Source organism: Oryzias latipes, chromosome 16 (assembly GCF_053564925.1).
Source record: "Oryzias latipes strain Hd-rR chromosome 16, Olatipes_Hd-rR_3.1".
Classification (NCBI taxonomy): domain Eukaryota; kingdom Metazoa; phylum Chordata; class Actinopteri; order Beloniformes; family Adrianichthyidae; genus Oryzias; species Oryzias latipes.
The window spans coordinates 10,177,619-10,199,044 of NC_136252.1; the positions used below are offsets into that span (position 1 = coordinate 10,177,619).

General features: G+C 52.5%; 29 non-coding genes across 29 annotated transcripts; all 29 read left to right on the forward strand.

Annotated features, from left to right (window-relative positions):
- The first annotated feature begins 573 nt into the window (after positions 1-573).
- Positions 574-692, forward strand: LOC144986304 (5S ribosomal RNA). Its single transcript, XR_013650117.1, has one exon. It is a non-coding gene; the product is annotated as a 5S ribosomal RNA (ribosomal RNA).
- A 621-nt stretch (positions 693-1,313) lies between these two features.
- On the forward strand, positions 1,314-1,432 carry LOC144986399 (5S ribosomal RNA). The gene has a single exon (XR_013650211.1). It is a non-coding gene; the product is annotated as a 5S ribosomal RNA (ribosomal RNA).
- Positions 1,433-2,023: 591 nt separating this feature from the next.
- On the forward strand, positions 2,024-2,142 carry LOC144986305 (5S ribosomal RNA). The gene has a single exon (XR_013650118.1). It is a non-coding gene; the product is annotated as a 5S ribosomal RNA (ribosomal RNA).
- Positions 2,143-2,753: 611 nt separating this feature from the next.
- LOC144986410 (5S ribosomal RNA) lies at positions 2,754-2,872 on the forward strand. Its single transcript, XR_013650222.1, has one exon. It is a non-coding gene; the product is annotated as a 5S ribosomal RNA (ribosomal RNA).
- A 591-nt stretch (positions 2,873-3,463) lies between these two features.
- LOC144986306 (5S ribosomal RNA) lies at positions 3,464-3,582 on the forward strand. The gene has a single exon (XR_013650119.1). It is a non-coding gene; the product is annotated as a 5S ribosomal RNA (ribosomal RNA).
- A 616-nt stretch (positions 3,583-4,198) lies between these two features.
- On the forward strand, positions 4,199-4,317 carry LOC144986421 (5S ribosomal RNA). The gene has a single exon (XR_013650233.1). It is a non-coding gene; the product is annotated as a 5S ribosomal RNA (ribosomal RNA).
- Positions 4,318-4,907: 590 nt separating this feature from the next.
- LOC144986307 (5S ribosomal RNA) lies at positions 4,908-5,026 on the forward strand. Its single transcript, XR_013650120.1, has one exon. It is a non-coding gene; the product is annotated as a 5S ribosomal RNA (ribosomal RNA).
- Positions 5,027-5,616: 590 nt separating this feature from the next.
- Positions 5,617-5,735, forward strand: LOC144986308 (5S ribosomal RNA). Its single transcript, XR_013650121.1, has one exon. It is a non-coding gene; the product is annotated as a 5S ribosomal RNA (ribosomal RNA).
- Positions 5,736-6,356: 621 nt separating this feature from the next.
- LOC144986433 (5S ribosomal RNA) lies at positions 6,357-6,475 on the forward strand. The gene has a single exon (XR_013650245.1). It is a non-coding gene; the product is annotated as a 5S ribosomal RNA (ribosomal RNA).
- A 590-nt stretch (positions 6,476-7,065) lies between these two features.
- On the forward strand, positions 7,066-7,184 carry LOC144986310 (5S ribosomal RNA). Its single transcript, XR_013650123.1, has one exon. It is a non-coding gene; the product is annotated as a 5S ribosomal RNA (ribosomal RNA).
- A 587-nt stretch (positions 7,185-7,771) lies between these two features.
- Positions 7,772-7,890, forward strand: LOC144986311 (5S ribosomal RNA). Its single transcript, XR_013650124.1, has one exon. It is a non-coding gene; the product is annotated as a 5S ribosomal RNA (ribosomal RNA).
- A 596-nt stretch (positions 7,891-8,486) lies between these two features.
- Positions 8,487-8,605, forward strand: LOC144986444 (5S ribosomal RNA). Its single transcript, XR_013650256.1, has one exon. It is a non-coding gene; the product is annotated as a 5S ribosomal RNA (ribosomal RNA).
- A 591-nt stretch (positions 8,606-9,196) lies between these two features.
- On the forward strand, positions 9,197-9,315 carry LOC144986312 (5S ribosomal RNA). Its single transcript, XR_013650125.1, has one exon. It is a non-coding gene; the product is annotated as a 5S ribosomal RNA (ribosomal RNA).
- A 621-nt stretch (positions 9,316-9,936) lies between these two features.
- On the forward strand, positions 9,937-10,055 carry LOC144986455 (5S ribosomal RNA). Its single transcript, XR_013650267.1, has one exon. It is a non-coding gene; the product is annotated as a 5S ribosomal RNA (ribosomal RNA).
- Positions 10,056-10,676: 621 nt separating this feature from the next.
- On the forward strand, positions 10,677-10,795 carry LOC144986466 (5S ribosomal RNA). Its single transcript, XR_013650278.1, has one exon. It is a non-coding gene; the product is annotated as a 5S ribosomal RNA (ribosomal RNA).
- Positions 10,796-11,385: 590 nt separating this feature from the next.
- On the forward strand, positions 11,386-11,504 carry LOC144986313 (5S ribosomal RNA). The gene has a single exon (XR_013650126.1). It is a non-coding gene; the product is annotated as a 5S ribosomal RNA (ribosomal RNA).
- A 591-nt stretch (positions 11,505-12,095) lies between these two features.
- LOC144986314 (5S ribosomal RNA) lies at positions 12,096-12,214 on the forward strand. Its single transcript, XR_013650127.1, has one exon. It is a non-coding gene; the product is annotated as a 5S ribosomal RNA (ribosomal RNA).
- Positions 12,215-12,815: 601 nt separating this feature from the next.
- On the forward strand, positions 12,816-12,934 carry LOC144986477 (5S ribosomal RNA). Its single transcript, XR_013650289.1, has one exon. It is a non-coding gene; the product is annotated as a 5S ribosomal RNA (ribosomal RNA).
- A 591-nt stretch (positions 12,935-13,525) lies between these two features.
- LOC144986316 (5S ribosomal RNA) lies at positions 13,526-13,644 on the forward strand. The gene has a single exon (XR_013650129.1). It is a non-coding gene; the product is annotated as a 5S ribosomal RNA (ribosomal RNA).
- A 591-nt stretch (positions 13,645-14,235) lies between these two features.
- On the forward strand, positions 14,236-14,354 carry LOC144986317 (5S ribosomal RNA). Its single transcript, XR_013650130.1, has one exon. It is a non-coding gene; the product is annotated as a 5S ribosomal RNA (ribosomal RNA).
- Positions 14,355-14,955: 601 nt separating this feature from the next.
- On the forward strand, positions 14,956-15,074 carry LOC144986489 (5S ribosomal RNA). Its single transcript, XR_013650300.1, has one exon. It is a non-coding gene; the product is annotated as a 5S ribosomal RNA (ribosomal RNA).
- A 591-nt stretch (positions 15,075-15,665) lies between these two features.
- Positions 15,666-15,784, forward strand: LOC144986318 (5S ribosomal RNA). The gene has a single exon (XR_013650131.1). It is a non-coding gene; the product is annotated as a 5S ribosomal RNA (ribosomal RNA).
- A 616-nt stretch (positions 15,785-16,400) lies between these two features.
- Positions 16,401-16,519, forward strand: LOC144986319 (5S ribosomal RNA). The gene has a single exon (XR_013650132.1). It is a non-coding gene; the product is annotated as a 5S ribosomal RNA (ribosomal RNA).
- A 616-nt stretch (positions 16,520-17,135) lies between these two features.
- On the forward strand, positions 17,136-17,254 carry LOC144986500 (5S ribosomal RNA). The gene has a single exon (XR_013650311.1). It is a non-coding gene; the product is annotated as a 5S ribosomal RNA (ribosomal RNA).
- A 616-nt stretch (positions 17,255-17,870) lies between these two features.
- LOC144986511 (5S ribosomal RNA) lies at positions 17,871-17,989 on the forward strand. Its single transcript, XR_013650322.1, has one exon. It is a non-coding gene; the product is annotated as a 5S ribosomal RNA (ribosomal RNA).
- Positions 17,990-18,579: 590 nt separating this feature from the next.
- Positions 18,580-18,698, forward strand: LOC144986320 (5S ribosomal RNA). Its single transcript, XR_013650133.1, has one exon. It is a non-coding gene; the product is annotated as a 5S ribosomal RNA (ribosomal RNA).
- A 591-nt stretch (positions 18,699-19,289) lies between these two features.
- On the forward strand, positions 19,290-19,408 carry LOC144986322 (5S ribosomal RNA). Its single transcript, XR_013650135.1, has one exon. It is a non-coding gene; the product is annotated as a 5S ribosomal RNA (ribosomal RNA).
- A 601-nt stretch (positions 19,409-20,009) lies between these two features.
- LOC144986523 (5S ribosomal RNA) lies at positions 20,010-20,128 on the forward strand. The gene has a single exon (XR_013650333.1). It is a non-coding gene; the product is annotated as a 5S ribosomal RNA (ribosomal RNA).
- Positions 20,129-20,719: 591 nt separating this feature from the next.
- Positions 20,720-20,838, forward strand: LOC144986323 (5S ribosomal RNA). The gene has a single exon (XR_013650136.1). It is a non-coding gene; the product is annotated as a 5S ribosomal RNA (ribosomal RNA).
- The last annotated feature ends 588 nt before the right edge of the window (positions 20,839-21,426 follow it).

Below are 21,426 nucleotides of genomic sequence, written 5' to 3' on the forward strand. Positions count from 1 at the left end.
ATCCACCAAAGAGAAGGAAAATCACTCACACACCCCCACAAACAGCTTTGGGTACTTTGGTTTCCTTGTCATGCATTTGTGTCTTTGGTTTTTATTTTTCTGACACCACCGTTCTGTGACACATACAGCCACCAGAGAGCGCACCGGCCAGGAAATCAAACACACAGCTTTGGGTTTCTTGCTTTTTCATGTCCTTCTGTGTCTTTCTTTTCTTTTCTTTTCTTTCTTTTTCTTTTTTTTTTTTTTTTTTTTTTCTCTGACATGACCGTCCGGGCTTCATCCAAACTCTTCAGCGAGCTGCAGGGCAGTCAGCGCCGAGGTGCAAATGCACAAGCCTGCACCCTCTAGAAACGCTGCCGTCTCGGTGACGCGCCCACGCAGGTGTGTGTGTGTGGAAGGCCGCTGTGGCGCACCTGCTGGGGTGAAAGGTCACCGTTTTGGCTGCAGGTGGGTGTGTCCGCTCAGCAGGTGCACCAATCAGTGGCACAGAGTGAGTGGGTGAAGGGGCCGCTGGGAGCAGGCAGGAGTCTGGTGCAGGCAGCGCTTAAAGGGCTCTGCTCCACACAACCCTTCGCTTACGGCCACACCACCCTGAACACGCCCGATCTCGTCCGATCTCGGAAGCTAAGCAGGGTCGGGCCTGGTTAGTACTTGGATGGGAGACCGCCTGGGAATACCAGGTGCTGTAAGTTTTCCGGCTTTTGCTGGCATCCACCAAAGAGAAGGAAAATCACTCACACACCCCCACAAACAGCTTTGGGTACTTTGGTTTCCTTGTCATGCATTTGTGTCTTTGGTTTTTATTTTTCTGACACCACCGTTCTGTGACACATACAGCCACCAGAGAGCGCACCGGCCAGGAAATCAAACACACAGCTTTGGGTTTCTTGCTTTTTCATGTCCTTCTGTGTCTTTCTTTTCTTTTCTTTTCTTTTCTTTTCTTTTCTTTTCTTTTCTTTTCTTTTCTTTTTCTTTTTTTTTTTTTTTTTTTTTTCTCTGACATGACCGTCCGGGCTTCATCCAAACTCTTCAGCGAGCTGCAGGGCAGTCAGCGCCGAGGTGCAAATGCACAAGCCTGCACCCTCTAGAAACGCTGCCGTCTCGGTGACGAGCCCACGCAGGTGTGTGTGTGTGGAAGGCCGCTGTGGCGCACCTGCTGGGGTGAAAGGTCACCGTTTTGGCTGCAGGTGGGTGTGTCCGCTCAGCAGGTGCACCAATCAGTGGCACAGAGTGAGTGGGTGAAGGGGCCGCTGGGAGCAGGCAGGAGTCTGGTGCAGGCAGCGCTTAAAGGGCTCTGCTCCACACAACCCTTCGCTTACGGCCATACCACCCTGAACACGCCCGATCTCGTCCGATCTCGGAAGCTAAGCAGGGTCGGGCCTGGTTAGTACTTGGATGGGAGACCGCCTGGGAATACCAGGTGCTGTAAGTTTTCCGGCTTTTGCTGGCATCCACCAAAGAGAAGGAAAATCACTCACACACCCCCACAAACAGCTTTGGGTACTTTGGTTTCCTTGTCATGCATTTGTGTCTTTGGTTTTTATTTTTCTGACACCACCGTTCTGTGACACATACAGCCACCAGAGAGCGCACCGGCCAGGAAATCAAACACACAGCTTTGGGTTTCTTGCTTTTTCATGTCCTTCTGTGTCTTTCTTTTCTTTTCTTTTCTTTTCTTTTTCTTTTTTTTTTTTTTTTTTTTTTCTCTGACATGACCGTCCGGGCTTCATCCAAACTCTTCAGCGAGCTGCAGGGCAGTCAGCGCCGAGGTGCAAATGCACAAGCCTGCACCCTCTAGAAACGCTGCCGTCTCGGTGACGAGCCCACGCAGGTGTGTGTGTGTGGAAGGCCGCTGTGGCGCACCTGCTGGGGTGAAAGGTCACCGTTTTGGCTGCAGGTGGGTGTGTCCGCTCAGCAGGTGCACCAATCAGTGGCACAGAGTGAGTGGGTGAAGGGGCCGCTGGGAGCAGGCAGGAGTCTGGTGCAGGCAGCGCTTAAAGGGCTCTGCTCCACACAACCCTTCGCTTACGGCCACACCACCCTGAACACGCCCGATCTCGTCCGATCTCGGAAGCTAAGCAGGGTCGGGCCTGGTTAGTACTTGGATGGGAGACCGCCTGGGAATACCAGGTGCTGTAAGTTTTCCGGCTTTTGCTGGCATCCACCAAAGAGAAGGAAAATCACTCACACACCCCCACAAACAGCTTTGGGTACTTTGGTTTCCTTGTCATGCATTTGTGTCTTTGGTTTTTATTTTTCTGACACCACCGTTCTGTGACACATACAGCCACCAGAGAGCGCACCGGCCAGGAAATCAAACACACAGCTTTGGGTTTCTTGCTTTTTCATGTCCTTCTGTGTCTTTCTTTTCTTTTCTTTTCTTTTCTTTTCTTTTCTTTTCTTTTCTTTTTCTTTTTTTTTTTTTTTTTTTTTTCTCTGACATGACCGTCCGGGCTTCATCCAAACTCTTCAGCGAGCTGCAGGGCAGTCAGCGCCGAGGTGCAAATGCACAAGCCTGCACCCTCTAGAAACGCTGCCGTCTCGGTGACGAGCCCACGCAGGTGTGTGTGTGTGGAAGGCCGCTGTGGCGCACCTGCTGGGGTGAAAGGTCACCGTTTTGGCTGCAGGTGGGTGTGTCCGCTCAGCAGGTGCACCAATCAGTGGCACAGAGTGAGTGGGTGAAGGGGCCGCTGGGAGCAGGCAGGAGTCTGGTGCAGGCAGCGCTTAAAGGGCTCTGCTCCACACAACCCTTCGCTTACGGCCATACCACCCTGAACACGCCCGATCTCGTCCGATCTCGGAAGCTAAGCAGGGTCGGGCCTGGTTAGTACTTGGATGGGAGACCGCCTGGGAATACCAGGTGCTGTAAGTTTTCCGGCTTTTGCTGGCATCCACCAAAGAGAAGGAAAATCACTCACACACCCCCACAAACAGCTTTGGGTACTTTGGTTTCCTTGTCATGCATTTGTGTCTTTGGTTTTTATTTTTCTGACACCACCGTTCTGTGACACATACAGCCACCAGAGAGCGCACCGGCCAGGAAATCAAACACACAGCTTTGGGTTTCTTGCTTTTTCATGTCCTTCTGTGTCTTTCTTTTCTTTTCTTTTCTTTTCTTTTTCTTTTTTTTTTTTTTTTTTTTTTCTCTGACATGACCGTCCGGGCTTCATCCAAACTCTTCAGCGAGCTGCAGGGCAGTCAGCGCCGAGGTGCAAATGCACAAGCCTGCACCCTCTAGAAACGCTGCCGTCTCGGTGACGCGCCCACGCAGGTGTGTGTGTGTGGAAGGCCGCTGTGGCGCACCTGCTGGGGTGAAAGGTCACCGTTTTGGCTGCAGGTGGGTGTGTCCGCTCAGCAGGTGCACCAATCAGTGGCACAGAGTGAGTGGGTGAAGGGGCCGCTGGGAGCAGGCAGGAGTCTGGTGCAGGCAGCGCTTAAAGGGCTCTGCTCCACACAACCCTTCGCTTACGGCCACACCACCCTGAACACGCCCGATCTCGTCCGATCTCGGAAGCTAAGCAGGGTCGGGCCTGGTTAGTACTTGGATGGGAGACCGCCTGGGAATACCAGGTGCTGTAAGTTTTCCGGCTTTTGCTGGCATCCACCAAAGAGAAGGAAAATCACTCACACACCCCCACAAACAGCTTTGGGTACTTTGGTTTCCTTGTCATGCATTTGTGTCTTTGGTTTTTATTTTTCTGACACCACCGTTCTGTGACACATACAGCCACCAGAGAGCGCACCGGCCAGGAAATCAAACACACAGCTTTGGGTTTCTTGCTTTTTCATGTCCTTCTGTGTCTTTCTTTTCTTTTCTTTTCTTTTCTTTTCTTTTCTTTTCTTTTCTTTTCTTTTTCTTTTTTTTTTTTTTTTTTTTTTCTCTGACATGACCGTCCGGGCTTCATCCAAACTCTTCAGCGAGCTGCAGGGCAGTCAGCGCCGAGGTGCAAATGCACAAGCCTGCACCCTCTAGAAACGCTGCCGTCTCGGTGACGAGCCCACGCAGGTGTGTGTGTGTGGAAGGCCGCTGTGGCGCACCTGCTGGGGTGAAAGGTCACCGTTTTGGCTGCAGGTGGGTGTGTCCGCTCAGCAGGTGCACCAATCAGTGGCACAGAGTGAGTGGGTGAAGGGGCCGCTGGGAGCAGGCAGGAGTCTGGTGCAGGCAGCGCTTAAAGGGCTCTGCTCCACACAACCCTTCGCTTACGGCCATACCACCCTGAACACGCCCGATCTCGTCCGATCTCGGAAGCTAAGCAGGGTCGGGCCTGGTTAGTACTTGGATGGGAGACCGCCTGGGAATACCAGGTGCTGTAAGTTTTCCGGCTTTTGCTGGCATCCACCAAAGAGAAGGAAAATCACTCACACACCCCCACAAACAGCTTTGGGTACTTTGGTTTCCTTGTCATGCATTTGTGTCTTTGGTTTTTATTTTTCTGACACCACCGTTCTGTGACACATACAGCCACCAGAGAGCGCACCGGCCAGGAAATCAAACACACAGCTTTGGGTTTCTTGCTTTTTCATGTCCTTCTGTGTCTTTCTTTTCTTTTCTTTTCTTTCTTTTTCTTTTTTTTTTTTTTTTTTTTTTCTCTGACATGACCGTCCGGGCTTCATCCAAACTCTTCAGCGAGCTGCAGGGCAGTCAGCGCCGAGGTGCAAATGCACAAGCCTGCACCCTCTAGAAACGCTGCCGTCTCGGTGACGCGCCCACGCAGGTGTGTGTGTGTGGAAGGCCGCTGTGGCGCACCTGCTGGGGTGAAAGGTCACCGTTTTGGCTGCAGGTGGGTGTGTCCGCTCAGCAGGTGCACCAATCAGTGGCACAGAGTGAGTGGGTGAAGGGGCCGCTGGGAGCAGGCAGGAGTCTGGTGCAGGCAGCGCTTAAAGGGCTCTGCTCCACACAACCCTTCGCTTACGGCCACACCACCCTGAACACGCCCGATCTCGTCCGATCTCGGAAGCTAAGCAGGGTCGGGCCTGGTTAGTACTTGGATGGGAGACCGCCTGGGAATACCAGGTGCTGTAAGTTTTCCGGCTTTTGCTGGCATCCACCAAAGAGAAGGAAAATCACTCACACACCCCCACAAACAGCTTTGGGTACTTTGGTTTCCTTGTCATGCATTTGTGTCTTTGGTTTTTATTTTTCTGACACCACCGTTCTGTGACACATACAGCCACCAGAGAGCGCACCGGCCAGGAAATCAAACACACAGCTTTGGGTTTCTTGCTTTTTCATGTCCTTCTGTGTCTTTCTTTTCTTTTCTTTTCTTTCTTTTTCTTTTTTTTTTTTTTTTTTTTTTCTCTGACATGACCGTCCGGGCTTCATCCAAACTCTTCAGCGAGCTGCAGGGCAGTCAGCGCCGAGGTGCAAATGCACAAGCCTGCACCCTCTAGAAACGCTGCCGTCTCGGTGACGCGCCCACGCAGGTGTGTGTGTGTGGAAGGCCGCTGTGGCGCACCTGCTGGGGTGAAAGGTCACCGTTTTGGCTGCAGGTGGGTGTGTCCGCTCAGCAGGTGCACCAATCAGTGGCACAGAGTGAGTGGGTGAAGGGGCCGCTGGGAGCAGGCAGGAGTCTGGTGCAGGCAGCGCTTAAAGGGCTCTGCTCCACACAACCCTTCGCTTACGGCCACACCACCCTGAACACGCCCGATCTCGTCCGATCTCGGAAGCTAAGCAGGGTCGGGCCTGGTTAGTACTTGGATGGGAGACCGCCTGGGAATACCAGGTGCTGTAAGTTTTCCGGCTTTTGCTGGCATCCACCAAAGAGAAGGAAAATCACTCACACACCCCCACAAACAGCTTTGGGTACTTTGGTTTCCTTGTCATGCATTTGTGTCTTTGGTTTTTATTTTTCTGACACCACCGTTCTGTGACACATACAGCCACCAGAGAGCGCACCGGCCAGGAAATCAAACACACAGCTTTGGGTTTCTTGCTTTTTCATGTCCTTCTGTGTCTTTCTTTTCTTTTCTTTTCTTTTCTTTTCTTTTCTTTTCTTTTCTTTTCTTTTCTTTTTCTTTTTTTTTTTTTTTTTTTTTTCTCTGACATGACCGTCCGGGCTTCATCCAAACTCTTCAGCGAGCTGCAGGGCAGTCAGCGCCGAGGTGCAAATGCACAAGCCTGCACCCTCTAGAAACGCTGCCGTCTCGGTGACGAGCCCACGCAGGTGTGTGTGTGTGGAAGGCCGCTGTGGCGCACCTGCTGGGGTGAAAGGTCACCGTTTTGGCTGCAGGTGGGTGTGTCCGCTCAGCAGGTGCACCAATCAGTGGCACAGAGTGAGTGGGTGAAGGGGCCGCTGGGAGCAGGCAGGAGTCTGGTGCAGGCAGCGCTTAAAGGGCTCTGCTCCACACAACCCTTCGCTTACGGCCATACCACCCTGAACACGCCCGATCTCGTCCGATCTCGGAAGCTAAGCAGGGTCGGGCCTGGTTAGTACTTGGATGGGAGACCGCCTGGGAATACCAGGTGCTGTAAGTTTTCCGGCTTTTGCTGGCATCCACCAAAGAGAAGGAAAATCACTCACACACCCCCACAAACAGCTTTGGGTACTTTGGTTTCCTTGTCATGCATTTGTGTCTTTGGTTTTTATTTTTCTGACACCACCGTTCTGTGACACATACAGCCACCAGAGAGCGCACCGGCCAGGAAATCAAACACACAGCTTTGGGTTTCTTGCTTTTTCATGTCCTTCTGTGTCTTTCTTTTCTTTTCTTTTCTTTCTTTTTCTTTTTTTTTTTTTTTTTTTTTTCTCTGACATGACCGTCCGGGCTTCATCCAAACTCTTCAGCGAGCTGCAGGGCAGTCAGCGCCGAGGTGCAAATGCACAAGCCTGCACCCTCTAGAAACGCTGCCGTCTCGGTGACGCGCCCACGCAGGTGTGTGTGTGTGGAAGGCCGCTGTGGCGCACCTGCTGGGGTGAAAGGTCACCGTTTTGGCTGCAGGTGGGTGTGTCCGCTCAGCAGGTGCACCAATCAGTGGCACAGAGTGAGTGGGTGAAGGGGCCGCTGGGAGCAGGCAGGAGTCTGGTGCAGGCAGCGCTTAAAGGGCTCTGCTCCACACAACCCTTCGCTTACGGCCACACCACCCTGAACACGCCCGATCTCGTCCGATCTCGGAAGCTAAGCAGGGTCGGGCCTGGTTAGTACTTGGATGGGAGACCGCCTGGGAATACCAGGTGCTGTAAGTTTTCCGGCTTTTGCTGGCATCCACCAAAGAGAAGGAAAATCACTCACACACCCCCACAAACAGCTTTGGGTACTTTGGTTTCCTTGTCATGCATTTGTGTCTTTGGTTTTTATTTTTCTGACACCACCGTTCTGTGACACATACAGCCACCAGAGAGCGCACCGGCCAGGAAATCAAACACACAGCTTTGGGTTTCTTGCTTTTTCATGTCCTTCTGTGTCTTTCTTTTCTTTTCTTTTCTTTTTCTTTTTTTTTTTTTTTTTTTTTTTCTCTGACATGACCGTCCGGGCTTCATCCAAACTCTTCAGCGAGCTGCAGGGCAGTCAGCGCCGAGGTGCAAATGCACAAGCCTGCACCCTCTAGAAACGCTGCCGTCTCGGTGACGCGCCCACGCAGGTGTGTGTGTGTGGAAGGCCGCTGTGGCGCACCTGCTGGGGTGAAAGGTCACCGTTTTGGCTGCAGGTGGGTGTGTCCGCTCAGCAGGTGCACCAATCAGTGGCACAGAGTGAGTGGGTGAAGGGGCCGCTGGGAGCAGGCAGGAGTCTGGTGCAGGCAGCGCTTAAAGGGCTCTGCTCCACACAACCCTTCGCTTACGGCCACACCACCCTGAACACGCCCGATCTCGTCCGATCTCGGAAGCTAAGCAGGGTCGGGCCTGGTTAGTACTTGGATGGGAGACCGCCTGGGAATACCAGGTGCTGTAAGTTTTCCGGCTTTTGCTGGCATCCACCAAAGAGAAGGAAAATCACTCACACACCCCCACAAACAGCTTTGGGTACTTTGGTTTCCTTGTCATGCATTTGTGTCTTTGGTTTTTATTTTTCTGACACCACCGTTCTGTGACACATACAGCCACCAGAGAGCGCACCGGCCAGGAAATCAAACACACAGCTTTGGGTTTCTTGCTTTTTCATGTCCTTCTGTGTCTTTCTTTTCTTTTCTTTTCTTTTCTTTTCTTTTTCTTTTTTTTTTTTTTTTTTTTTTCTCTGACATGACCGTCCGGGCTTCATCCAAACTCTTCAGCGAGCTGCAGGGCAGTCAGCGCCGAGGTGCAAATGCACAAGCCTGCACCCTCTAGAAACGCTGCCGTCTCGGTGACGAGCCCACGCAGGTGTGTGTGTGTGGAAGGCCGCTGTGGCGCACCTGCTGGGGTGAAAGGTCACCGTTTTGGCTGCAGGTGGGTGTGTCCGCTCAGCAGGTGCACCAATCAGTGGCACAGAGTGAGTGGGTGAAGGGGCCGCTGGGAGCAGGCAGGAGTCTGGTGCAGGCAGCGCTTAAAGGGCTCTGCTCCACACAACCCTTCGCTTACGGCCATACCACCCTGAACACGCCCGATCTCGTCCGATCTCGGAAGCTAAGCAGGGTCGGGCCTGGTTAGTACTTGGATGGGAGACCGCCTGGGAATACCAGGTGCTGTAAGTTTTCCGGCTTTTGCTGGCATCCACCAAAGAGAAGGAAAATCACTCACACACCCCCACAAACAGCTTTGGGTACTTTGGTTTCCTTGTCATGCATTTGTGTCTTTGGTTTTTATTTTTCTGACACCACCGTTCTGTGACACATACAGCCACCAGAGAGCGCACCGGCCAGGAAATCAAACACACAGCTTTGGGTTTCTTGCTTTTTCATGTCCTTCTGTGTCTTTCTTTTCTTTTCTTTTCTTTTCTTTTTCTTTTTTTTTTTTTTTTTTTTTTCTCTGACATGACCGTCCGGGCTTCATCCAAACTCTTCAGCGAGCTGCAGGGCAGTCAGCGCCGAGGTGCAAATGCACAAGCCTGCACCCTCTAGAAACGCTGCCGTCTCGGTGACGAGCCCACGCAGGTGTGTGTGTGTGGAAGGCCGCTGTGGCGCACCTGCTGGGGTGAAAGGTCACCGTTTTGGCTGCAGGTGGGTGTGTCCGCTCAGCAGGTGCACCAATCAGTGGCACAGAGTGAGTGGGTGAAGGGGCCGCTGGGAGCAGGCAGGAGTCTGGTGCAGGCAGCGCTTAAAGGGCTCTGCTCCACACAACCCTTCGCTTACGGCCACACCACCCTGAACACGCCCGATCTCGTCCGATCTCGGAAGCTAAGCAGGGTCGGGCCTGGTTAGTACTTGGATGGGAGACCGCCTGGGAATACCAGGTGCTGTAAGTTTTCCGGCTTTTGCTGGCATCCACCAAAGAGAAGGAAAATCACTCACACACCCCCACAAACAGCTTTGGGTACTTTGGTTTCCTTGTCATGCATTTGTGTCTTTGGTTTTTATTTTTCTGACACCACCGTTCTGTGACACATACAGCCACCAGAGAGCGCACCGGCCAGGAAATCAAACACACAGCTTTGGGTTTCTTGCTTTTTCATGTCCTTCTGTGTCTTTCTTTTCTTTTCTTTTCTTTTCTTTTCTTTTCTTTTCTTTTCTTTTCTTTTCTTTTTCTTTTTTTTTTTTTTTTTTTTTTCTCTGACATGACCGTCCGGGCTTCATCCAAACTCTTCAGCGAGCTGCAGGGCAGTCAGCGCCGAGGTGCAAATGCACAAGCCTGCACCCTCTAGAAACGCTGCCGTCTCGGTGACGAGCCCACGCAGGTGTGTGTGTGTGGAAGGCCGCTGTGGCGCACCTGCTGGGGTGAAAGGTCACCGTTTTGGCTGCAGGTGGGTGTGTCCGCTCAGCAGGTGCACCAATCAGTGGCACAGAGTGAGTGGGTGAAGGGGCCGCTGGGAGCAGGCAGGAGTCTGGTGCAGGCAGCGCTTAAAGGGCTCTGCTCCACACAACCCTTCGCTTACGGCCATACCACCCTGAACACGCCCGATCTCGTCCGATCTCGGAAGCTAAGCAGGGTCGGGCCTGGTTAGTACTTGGATGGGAGACCGCCTGGGAATACCAGGTGCTGTAAGTTTTCCGGCTTTTGCTGGCATCCACCAAAGAGAAGGAAAATCACTCACACACCCCCACAAACAGCTTTGGGTACTTTGGTTTCCTTGTCATGCATTTGTGTCTTTGGTTTTTATTTTTCTGACACCACCGTTCTGTGACACATACAGCCACCAGAGAGCGCACCGGCCAGGAAATCAAACACACAGCTTTGGGTTTCTTGCTTTTTCATGTCCTTCTGTGTCTTTCTTTTCTTTTCTTTTCTTTTCTTTTCTTTTCTTTTCTTTTCTTTTCTTTTCTTTTTCTTTTTTTTTTTTTTTTTTTTTTCTCTGACATGACCGTCCGGGCTTCATCCAAACTCTTCAGCGAGCTGCAGGGCAGTCAGCGCCGAGGTGCAAATGCACAAGCCTGCACCCTCTAGAAACGCTGCCGTCTCGGTGACGAGCCCACGCAGGTGTGTGTGTGTGGAAGGCCGCTGTGGCGCACCTGCTGGGGTGAAAGGTCACCGTTTTGGCTGCAGGTGGGTGTGTCCGCTCAGCAGGTGCACCAATCAGTGGCACAGAGTGAGTGGGTGAAGGGGCCGCTGGGAGCAGGCAGGAGTCTGGTGCAGGCAGCGCTTAAAGGGCTCTGCTCCACACAACCCTTCGCTTACGGCCATACCACCCTGAACACGCCCGATCTCGTCCGATCTCGGAAGCTAAGCAGGGTCGGGCCTGGTTAGTACTTGGATGGGAGACCGCCTGGGAATACCAGGTGCTGTAAGTTTTCCGGCTTTTGCTGGCATCCACCAAAGAGAAGGAAAATCACTCACACACCCCCACAAACAGCTTTGGGTACTTTGGTTTCCTTGTCATGCATTTGTGTCTTTGGTTTTTATTTTTCTGACACCACCGTTCTGTGACACATACAGCCACCAGAGAGCGCACCGGCCAGGAAATCAAACACACAGCTTTGGGTTTCTTGCTTTTTCATGTCCTTCTGTGTCTTTCTTTTCTTTTCTTTTCTTTCTTTTTCTTTTTTTTTTTTTTTTTTTTTTCTCTGACATGACCGTCCGGGCTTCATCCAAACTCTTCAGCGAGCTGCAGGGCAGTCAGCGCCGAGGTGCAAATGCACAAGCCTGCACCCTCTAGAAACGCTGCCGTCTCGGTGACGCGCCCACGCAGGTGTGTGTGTGTGGAAGGCCGCTGTGGCGCACCTGCTGGGGTGAAAGGTCACCGTTTTGGCTGCAGGTGGGTGTGTCCGCTCAGCAGGTGCACCAATCAGTGGCACAGAGTGAGTGGGTGAAGGGGCCGCTGGGAGCAGGCAGGAGTCTGGTGCAGGCAGCGCTTAAAGGGCTCTGCTCCACACAACCCTTCGCTTACGGCCACACCACCCTGAACACGCCCGATCTCGTCCGATCTCGGAAGCTAAGCAGGGTCGGGCCTGGTTAGTACTTGGATGGGAGACCGCCTGGGAATACCAGGTGCTGTAAGTTTTCCGGCTTTTGCTGGCATCCACCAAAGAGAAGGAAAATCACTCACACACCCCCACAAACAGCTTTGGGTACTTTGGTTTCCTTGTCATGCATTTGTGTCTTTGGTTTTTATTTTTCTGACACCACCGTTCTGTGACACATACAGCCACCAGAGAGCGCACCGGCCAGGAAATCAAACACACAGCTTTGGGTTTCTTGCTTTTTCATGTCCTTCTGTGTCTTTCTTTTCTTTTCTTTTCTTTTCTTTTTCTTTTTTTTTTTTTTTTTTTTTTCTCTGACATGACCGTCCGGGCTTCATCCAAACTCTTCAGCGAGCTGCAGGGCAGTCAGCGCCGAGGTGCAAATGCACAAGCCTGCACCCTCTAGAAACGCTGCCGTCTCGGTGACGAGCCCACGCAGGTGTGTGTGTGTGGAAGGCCGCTGTGGCGCACCTGCTGGGGTGAAAGGTCACCGTTTTGGCTGCAGGTGGGTGTGTCCGCTCAGCAGGTGCACCAATCAGTGGCACAGAGTGAGTGGGTGAAGGGGCCGCTGGGAGCAGGCAGGAGTCTGGTGCAGGCAGCGCTTAAAGGGCTCTGCTCCACACAACCCTTCGCTTACGGCCACACCACCCTGAACACGCCCGATCTCGTCCGATCTCGGAAGCTAAGCAGGGTCGGGCCTGGTTAGTACTTGGATGGGAGACCGCCTGGGAATACCAGGTGCTGTAAGTTTTCCGGCTTTTGCTGGCATCCACCAAAGAGAAGGAAAATCACTCACACACCCCCACAAACAGCTTTGGGTACTTTGGTTTCCTTGTCATGCATTTGTGTCTTTGGTTTTTATTTTTCTGACACCACCGTTCTGTGACACATACAGCCACCAGAGAGCGCACCGGCCAGGAAATCAAACACACAGCTTTGGGTTTCTTGCTTTTTCATGTCCTTCTGTGTCTTTCTTTTCTTTTCTTTTCTTTTCTTTTCTTTTCTTTTTCTTTTTTTTTTTTTTTTTTTTTTCTCTGACATGACCGTCCGGGCTTCATCCAAACTCTTCAGCGAGCTGCAGGGCAGTCAGCGCCGAGGTGCAAATGCACAAGCCTGCACCCTCTAGAAACGCTGCCGTCTCGGTGACGAGCCCACGCAGGTGTGTGTGTGTGGAAGGCCGCTGTGGCGCACCTGCTGGGGTGAAAGGTCACCGTTTTGGCTGCAGGTGGGTGTGTCCGCTCAGCAGGTGCACCAATCAGTGGCACAGAGTGAGTGGGTGAAGGGGCCGCTGGGAGCAGGCAGGAGTCTGGTGCAGGCAGCGCTTAAAGGGCTCTGCTCCACACAACCCTTCGCTTACGGCCATACCACCCTGAACACGCCCGATCTCGTCCGATCTCGGAAGCTAAGCAGGGTCGGGCCTGGTTAGTACTTGGATGGGAGACCGCCTGGGAATACCAGGTGCTGTAAGTTTTCCGGCTTTTGCTGGCATCCACCAAAGAGAAGGAAAATCACTCACACACCCCCACAAACAGCTTTGGGTACTTTGGTTTCCTTGTCATGCATTTGTGTCTTTGGTTTTTATTTTTCTGACACCACCGTTCTGTGACACATACAGCCACCAGAGAGCGCACCGGCCAGGAAATCAAACACACAGCTTTGGGTTTCTTGCTTTTTCATGTCCTTCTGTGTCTTTCTTTTCTTTTCTTTTCTTTTCTTTTTCTTTTTTTTTTTTTTTTTTTTTTCTCTGACATGACCGTCCGGGCTTCATCCAAACTCTTCAGCGAGCTGCAGGGCAGTCAGCGCCGAGGTGCAAATGCACAAGCCTGCACCCTCTAGAAACGCTGCCGTCTCGGTGACGAGCCCACGCAGGTGTGTGTGTGTGGAAGGCCGCTGTGGCGCACCTGCTGGGGTGAAAGGTCACCGTTTTGGCTGCAGGTGGGTGTGTCCGCTCAGCAGGTGCACCAATCAGTGGCACAGAGTGAGTGGGTGAAGGGGCCGCTGGGAGCAGGCAGGAGTCTGGTGCAGGCAGCGCTTAAAGGGCTCTGCTCCACACAACCCTTCGCTTACGGCCACACCACCCTGAACACGCCCGATCTCGTCCGATCTCGGAAGCTAAGCAGGGTCGGGCCTGGTTAGTACTTGGATGGGAGACCGCCTGGGAATACCAGGTGCTGTAAGTTTTCCGGCTTTTGCTGGCATCCACCAAAGAGAAGGAAAATCACTCACACACCCCCACAAACAGCTTTGGGTACTTTGGTTTCCTTGTCATGCATTTGTGTCTTTGGTTTTTATTTTTCTGACACCACCGTTCTGTGACACATACAGCCACCAGAGAGCGCACCGGCCAGGAAATCAAACACACAGCTTTGGGTTTCTTGCTTTTTCATGTCCTTCTGTGTCTTTCTTTTCTTTTCTTTTCTTTTCTTTTTCTTTTTTTTTTTTTTTTTTTTTTCTCTGACATGACCGTCCGGGCTTCATCCAAACTCTTCAGCGAGCTGCAGGGCAGTCAGCGCCGAGGTGCAAATGCACAAGCCTGCACCCTCTAGAAACGCTGCCGTCTCGGTGACGAGCCCACGCAGGTGTGTGTGTGTGGAAGGCCGCTGTGGCGCACCTGCTGGGGTGAAAGGTCACCGTTTTGGCTGCAGGTGGGTGTGTCCGCTCAGCAGGTGCACCAATCAGTGGCACAGAGTGAGTGGGTGAAGGGGCCGCTGGGAGCAGGCAGGAGTCTGGTGCAGGCAGCGCTTAAAGGGCTCTGCTCCACACAACCCTTCGCTTACGGCCACACCACCCTGAACACGCCCGATCTCGTCCGATCTCGGAAGCTAAGCAGGGTCGGGCCTGGTTAGTACTTGGATGGGAGACCGCCTGGGAATACCAGGTGCTGTAAGTTTTCCGGCTTTTGCTGGCATCCACCAAAGAGAAGGAAAATCACTCACACACCCCCACAAACAGCTTTGGGTACTTTGGTTTCCTTGTCATGCATTTGTGTCTTTGGTTTTTATTTTTCTGACACCACCGTTCTGTGACACATACAGCCACCAGAGAGCGCACCGGCCAGGAAATCAAACACACAGCTTTGGGTTTCTTGCTTTTTCATGTCCTTCTGTGTCTTTCTTTTCTTTTCTTTTCTTTTCTTTTCTTTTCTTTTTCTTTTTTTTTTTTTTTTTTTTTTCTCTGACATGACCGTCCGGGCTTCATCCAAACTCTTCAGCGAGCTGCAGGGCAGTCAGCGCCGAGGTGCAAATGCACAAGCCTGCACCCTCTAGAAACGCTGCCGTCTCGGTGACGAGCCCACGCAGGTGTGTGTGTGTGGAAGGCCGCTGTGGCGCACCTGCTGGGGTGAAAGGTCACCGTTTTGGCTGCAGGTGGGTGTGTCCGCTCAGCAGGTGCACCAATCAGTGGCACAGAGTGAGTGGGTGAAGGGGCCGCTGGGAGCAGGCAGGAGTCTGGTGCAGGCAGCGCTTAAAGGGCTCTGCTCCACACAACCCTTCGCTTACGGCCATACCACCCTGAACACGCCCGATCTCGTCCGATCTCGGAAGCTAAGCAGGGTCGGGCCTGGTTAGTACTTGGATGGGAGACCGCCTGGGAATACCAGGTGCTGTAAGTTTTCCGGCTTTTGCTGGCATCCACCAAAGAGAAGGAAAATCACTCACACACCCCCACAAACAGCTTTGGGTACTTTGGTTTCCTTGTCATGCATTTGTGTCTTTGGTTTTTATTTTTCTGACACCACCGTTCTGTGACACATACAGCCACCAGAGAGCGCACCGGCCAGGAAATCAAACACACAGCTTTGGGTTTCTTGCTTTTTCATGTCCTTCTGTGTCTTTCTTTTCTTTTCTTTTCTTTTCTTTTTCTTTTTTTTTTTTTTTTTTTTTTCTCTGACATGACCGTCCGGGCTTCATCCAAACTCTTCAGCGAGCTGCAGGGCAGTCAGCGCCGAGGTGCAAATGCACAAGCCTGCACCCTCTAGAAACGCTGCCGTCTCGGTGACGAGCCCACGCAGGTGTGTGTGTGTGGAAGGCCGCTGTGGCGCACCTGCTGGGGTGAAAGGTCACCGTTTTGGCTGCAGGTGGGTGTGTCCGCTCAGCAGGTGCACCAATCAGTGGCACAGAGTGAGTGGGTGAAGGGGCCGCTGGGAGCAGGCAGGAGTCTGGTGCAGGCAGCGCTTAAAGGGCTCTGCTCCACACAACCCTTCGCTTACGGCCACACCACCCTGAACACGCCCGATCTCGTCCGATCTCGGAAGCTAAGCAGGGTCGGGCCTGGTTAGTACTTGGATGGGAGACCGCCTGGGAATACCAGGTGCTGTAAGTTTTCCGGCTTTTGCTGGCATCCACCAAAGAGAAGGAAAATCACTCACACACCCCCACAAACAGCTTTGGGTACTTTGGTTTCCTTGTCATGCATTTGTGTCTTTGGTTTTTATTTTTCTGACACCACCGTTCTGTGACACATACAGCCACCAGAGAGCGCACCGGCCAGGAAATCAAACACACAGCTTTGGGTTTCTTGCTTTTTCATGTCCTTCTGTGTCTTTCTTTTCTTTTCTTTTCTTTTCTTTTCTTTTCTTTTCTTTTCTTTTCTTTTTCTTTTTTTTTTTTTTTTTTTTTTCTCTGACATGACCGTCCGGGCTTCATCCAAACTCTTCAGCGAGCTGCAGGGCAGTCAGCGCCGAGGTGCAAATGCACAAGCCTGCACCCTCTAGAAACGCTGCCGTCTCGGTGACGAGCCCACGCAGGTGTGTGTGTGTGGAAGGCCGCTGTGGCGCACCTGCTGGGGTGAAAGGTCACCGTTTTGGCTGCAGGTGGGTGTGTCCGCTCAGCAGGTGCACCAATCAGTGGCACAGAGTGAGTGGGTGAAGGGGCCGCTGGGAGCAGGCAGGAGTCTGGTGCAGGCAGCGCTTAAAGGGCTCTGCTCCACACAACCCTTCGCTTACGGCCACACCACCCTGAACACGCCCGATCTCGTCCGATCTCGGAAGCTAAGCAGGGTCGGGCCTGGTTAGTACTTGGATGGGAGACCGCCTGGGAATACCAGGTGCTGTAAGTTTTCCGGCTTTTGCTGGCATCCACCAAAGAGAAGGAAAATCACTCACACACCCCCACAAACAGCTTTGGGTACTTTGGTTTCCTTGTCATGCATTTGTGTCTTTGGTTTTTATTTTTCTGACACCACCGTTCTGTGACACATACAGCCACCAGAGAGCGCACCGGCCAGGAAATCAAACACACAGCTTTGGGTTTCTTGCTTTTTCATGTCCTTCTGTGTCTTTCTTTTCTTTTCTTTTCTTTTCTTTTCTTTTCTTTTCTTTTCTTTTCTTTTTCTTTTTTTTTTTTTTTTTTTTTTCTCTGACATGACCGTCCGGGCTTCATCCAAACTCTTCAGCGAGCTGCAGGGCAGTCAGCGCCGAGGTGCAAATGCACAAGCCTGCACCCTCTAGAAACGCTGCCGTCTCGGTGACGAGCCCACGCAGGTGTGTGTGTGTGGAAGGCCGCTGTGGCGCACCTGCTGGGGTGAAAGGTCACCGTTTTGGCTGCAGGTGGGTGTGTCCGCTCAGCAGGTGCACCAATCAGTGGCACAGAGTGAGTGGGTGAAGGGGCCGCTGGGAGCAGGCAGGAGTCTGGTGCAGGCAGCGCTTAAAGGGCTCTGCTCCACACAACCCTTCGCTTACGGCCATACCACCCTGAACACGCCCGATCTCGTCCGATCTCGGAAGCTAAGCAGGGTCGGGCCTGGTTAGTACTTGGATGGGAGACCGCCTGGGAATACCAGGTGCTGTAAGTTTTCCGGCTTTTGCTGGCATCCACCAAAGAGAAGGAAAATCACTCACACACCCCCACAAACAGCTTTGGGTACTTTGGTTTCCTTGTCATGCATTTGTGTCTTTGGTTTTTATTTTTCTGACACCACCGTTCTGTGACACATACAGCCACCAGAGAGCGCACCGGCCAGGAAATCAAACACACAGCTTTGGGTTTCTTGCTTTTTCATGTCCTTCTGTGTCTTTCTTTTCTTTTCTTTTCTTTTCTTTTCTTTTCTTTTCTTTTCTTTTCTTTTTCTTTTTTTTTTTTTTTTTTTTTTCTCTGACATGACCGTCCGGGCTTCATCCAAACTCTTCAGCGAGCTGCAGGGCAGTCAGCGCCGAGGTGCAAATGCACAAGCCTGCACCCTCTAGAAACGCTGCCGTCTCGGTGACGAGCCCACGCAGGTGTGTGTGTGTGGAAGGCCGCTGTGGCGCACCTGCTGGGGTGAAAGGTCACCGTTTTGGCTGCAGGTGGGTGTGTCCGCTCAGCAGGTGCACCAATCAGTGGCACAGAGTGAGTGGGTGAAGGGGCCGCTGGGAGCAGGCAGGAGTCTGGTGCAGGCAGCGCTTAAAGGGCTCTGCTCCACACAACCCTTCGCTTACGGCCATACCACCCTGAACACGCCCGATCTCGTCCGATCTCGGAAGCTAAGCAGGGTCGGGCCTGGTTAGTACTTGGATGGGAGACCGCCTGGGAATACCAGGTGCTGTAAGTTTTCCGGCTTTTGCTGGCATCCACCAAAGAGAAGGAAAATCACTCACACACCCCCACAAACAGCTTTGGGTACTTTGGTTTCCTTGTCATGCATTTGTGTCTTTGGTTTTTATTTTTCTGACACCACCGTTCTGTGACACATACAGCCACCAGAGAGCGCACCGGCCAGGAAATCAAACACACAGCTTTGGGTTTCTTGCTTTTTCATGTCCTTCTGTGTCTTTCTTTTCTTTTCTTTTCTTTCTTTTTCTTTTTTTTTTTTTTTTTTTTTTCTCTGACATGACCGTCCGGGCTTCATCCAAACTCTTCAGCGAGCTGCAGGGCAGTCAGCGCCGAGGTGCAAATGCACAAGCCTGCACCCTCTAGAAACGCTGCCGTCTCGGTGACGCGCCCACGCAGGTGTGTGTGTGTGGAAGGCCGCTGTGGCGCACCTGCTGGGGTGAAAGGTCACCGTTTTGGCTGCAGGTGGGTGTGTCCGCTCAGCAGGTGCACCAATCAGTGGCACAGAGTGAGTGGGTGAAGGGGCCGCTGGGAGCAGGCAGGAGTCTGGTGCAGGCAGCGCTTAAAGGGCTCTGCTCCACACAACCCTTCGCTTACGGCCACACCACCCTGAACACGCCCGATCTCGTCCGATCTCGGAAGCTAAGCAGGGTCGGGCCTGGTTAGTACTTGGATGGGAGACCGCCTGGGAATACCAGGTGCTGTAAGTTTTCCGGCTTTTGCTGGCATCCACCAAAGAGAAGGAAAATCACTCACACACCCCCACAAACAGCTTTGGGTACTTTGGTTTCCTTGTCATGCATTTGTGTCTTTGGTTTTTATTTTTCTGACACCACCGTTCTGTGACACATACAGCCACCAGAGAGCGCACCGGCCAGGAAATCAAACACACAGCTTTGGGTTTCTTGCTTTTTCATGTCCTTCTGTGTCTTTCTTTTCTTTTCTTTTCTTTTCTTTTTCTTTTTTTTTTTTTTTTTTTTTTCTCTGACATGACCGTCCGGGCTTCATCCAAACTCTTCAGCGAGCTGCAGGGCAGTCAGCGCCGAGGTGCAAATGCACAAGCCTGCACCCTCTAGAAACGCTGCCGTCTCGGTGACGAGCCCACGCAGGTGTGTGTGTGTGGAAGGCCGCTGTGGCGCACCTGCTGGGGTGAAAGGTCACCGTTTTGGCTGCAGGTGGGTGTGTCCGCTCAGCAGGTGCACCAATCAGTGGCACAGAGTGAGTGGGTGAAGGGGCCGCTGGGAGCAGGCAGGAGTCTGGTGCAGGCAGCGCTTAAAGGGCTCTGCTCCACACAACCCTTCGCTTACGGCCACACCACCCTGAACACGCCCGATCTCGTCCGATCTCGGAAGCTAAGCAGGGTCGGGCCTGGTTAGTACTTGGATGGGAGACCGCCTGGGAATACCAGGTGCTGTAAGTTTTCCGGCTTTTGCTGGCATCCACCAAAGAGAAGGAAAATCACTCACACACCCCCACAAACAGCTTTGGGTACTTTGGTTTCCTTGTCATGCATTTGTGTCTTTGGTTTTTATTTTTCTGACACCACCGTTCTGTGACACATACAGCCACCAGAGAGCGCACCGGCCAGGAAATCAAACACACAGCTTTGGGTTTCTTGCTTTTTCATGTCCTTCTGTGTCTTTCTTTTCTTTTCTTTTCTTTTCTTTTCTTTTCTTTTTCTTTTTTTTTTTTTTTTTTTTTTCTCTGACATGACCGTCCGGGCTTCATCCAAACTCTTCAGCGAGCTGCAGGGCAGTCAGCGCCGAGGTGCAAATGCACAAGCCTGCACCCTCTAGAAACGCTGCCGTCTCGGTGACGAGCCCACGCAGGTGTGTGTGTGTGGAAGGCCGCTGTGGCGCACCTGCTGGGGTGAAAGGTCACCGTTTTGGCTGCAGGTGGGTGTGTCCGCTCAGCAGGTGCACCAATCAGTGGCACAGAGTGAGTGGGTGAAGGGGCCGCTGGGAGCAGGCAGGAGTCTGGTGCAGGCAGCGCTTAAAGGGCTCTGCTCCACACAACCCTTCGCTTACGGCCATACCACCCTGAACACGCCCGATCTCGTCCGATCTCGGAAGCTAAGCAGGGTCGGGCCTGGTTAGTACTTGGATGGGAGACCGCCTGGGAATACCAGGTGCTGTAAGTTTTCCGGCTTTTGCTGGCATCCACCAAAGAGAAGGAAAATCACTCACACACCCCCACAAACAGCTTTGGGTACTTTGGTTTCCTTGTCATGCATTTGTGTCTTTGGTTTTTATTTTTCTGACACCACCGTTCTGTGACACATACAGCCACCAGAGAGCGCACCGGCCAGGAAATCAAACACACAGCTTTGGGTTTCTTGCTTTTTCATGTCCTTCTGTGTCTTTCTTTTCTTTTCTTTTCTTTTCTTTTTCTTTTTTTTTTTTTTTTTTTTTTCTCTGACATGACCGTCCGGGCTTCATCCAAACTCTTCAGCGAGCTGCAGGGCAGTCAGCGCCGAGGTGCAAATGCACAAGCCTGCACCCTCTAGAAACGCTGCCGTCTCGGTGACGAGCCCACGCAGGTGTGTGTGTGTGGAAGGCCGCTGTGGCGCACCTGCTGGGGTGAAAGGTCACCGTTTTGGCTGCAGGTGGGTGTGTCCGCTCAGCAGGTGCACCAATCAGTGGCACAGAGTGAGTGGGTGAAGGGGCCGCTGGGAGCAGGCAGGAGTCTGGTGCAGGCAGCGCTTAAAGGGCTCTGCTCCACACAACCCTTCGCTTACGGCCACACCACCCTGAACACGCCCGATCTCGTCCGATCTCGGAAGCTAAGCAGGGTCGGGCCTGGTTAGTACTTGGATGGGAGACCGCCTGGGAATACCAGGTGCTGTAAGTTTTCCGGCTTTTGCTGGCATCCACCAAAGAGAAGGAAAATCACTCACACACCCCCACAAACAGCTTTGGGTACTTTGGTTTCCTTGTCATGCATTTGTGTCTTTGGTTTTTATTTTTCTGACACCACCGTTCTGTGACACATACAGCCACCAGAGAGCGCACCGGCCAGGAAATCAAACACACAGCTTTGGGTTTCTTGCTTTTTCATGTCCTTCTGTGTCTTTCTTTTCTTTTCTTTTCTTTTCTTTTCTTTTCTTTTCTTTTCTTTTCTTTTTCTTTTTTTTTTTTTTTTTTTTTTCTCTGACATGACCGTCCGGGCTTCATCCAAACTCTTCAGCGAGCTGCAGGGCAGTCAGCGCCGAGGTGCAAATGCACAAGCCTGCACCCTCTAGAAACGCTGCCGTCTCGGTGACGAGCCCACGCAGGTGTGTGTGTGTGGAAGGCCGCTGTGGCGCACCTGCTGGGGTGAAAGGTCACCGTTTTGGCTGCAGGTGGGTGTGTCCGCTCAGCAGGTGCACCAATCAGTGGCACAGAGTGAGTGGGTGAAGGGGCCGCTGGGAGCAGGCAGGAGTCTGGTGCAGGCAGCGCT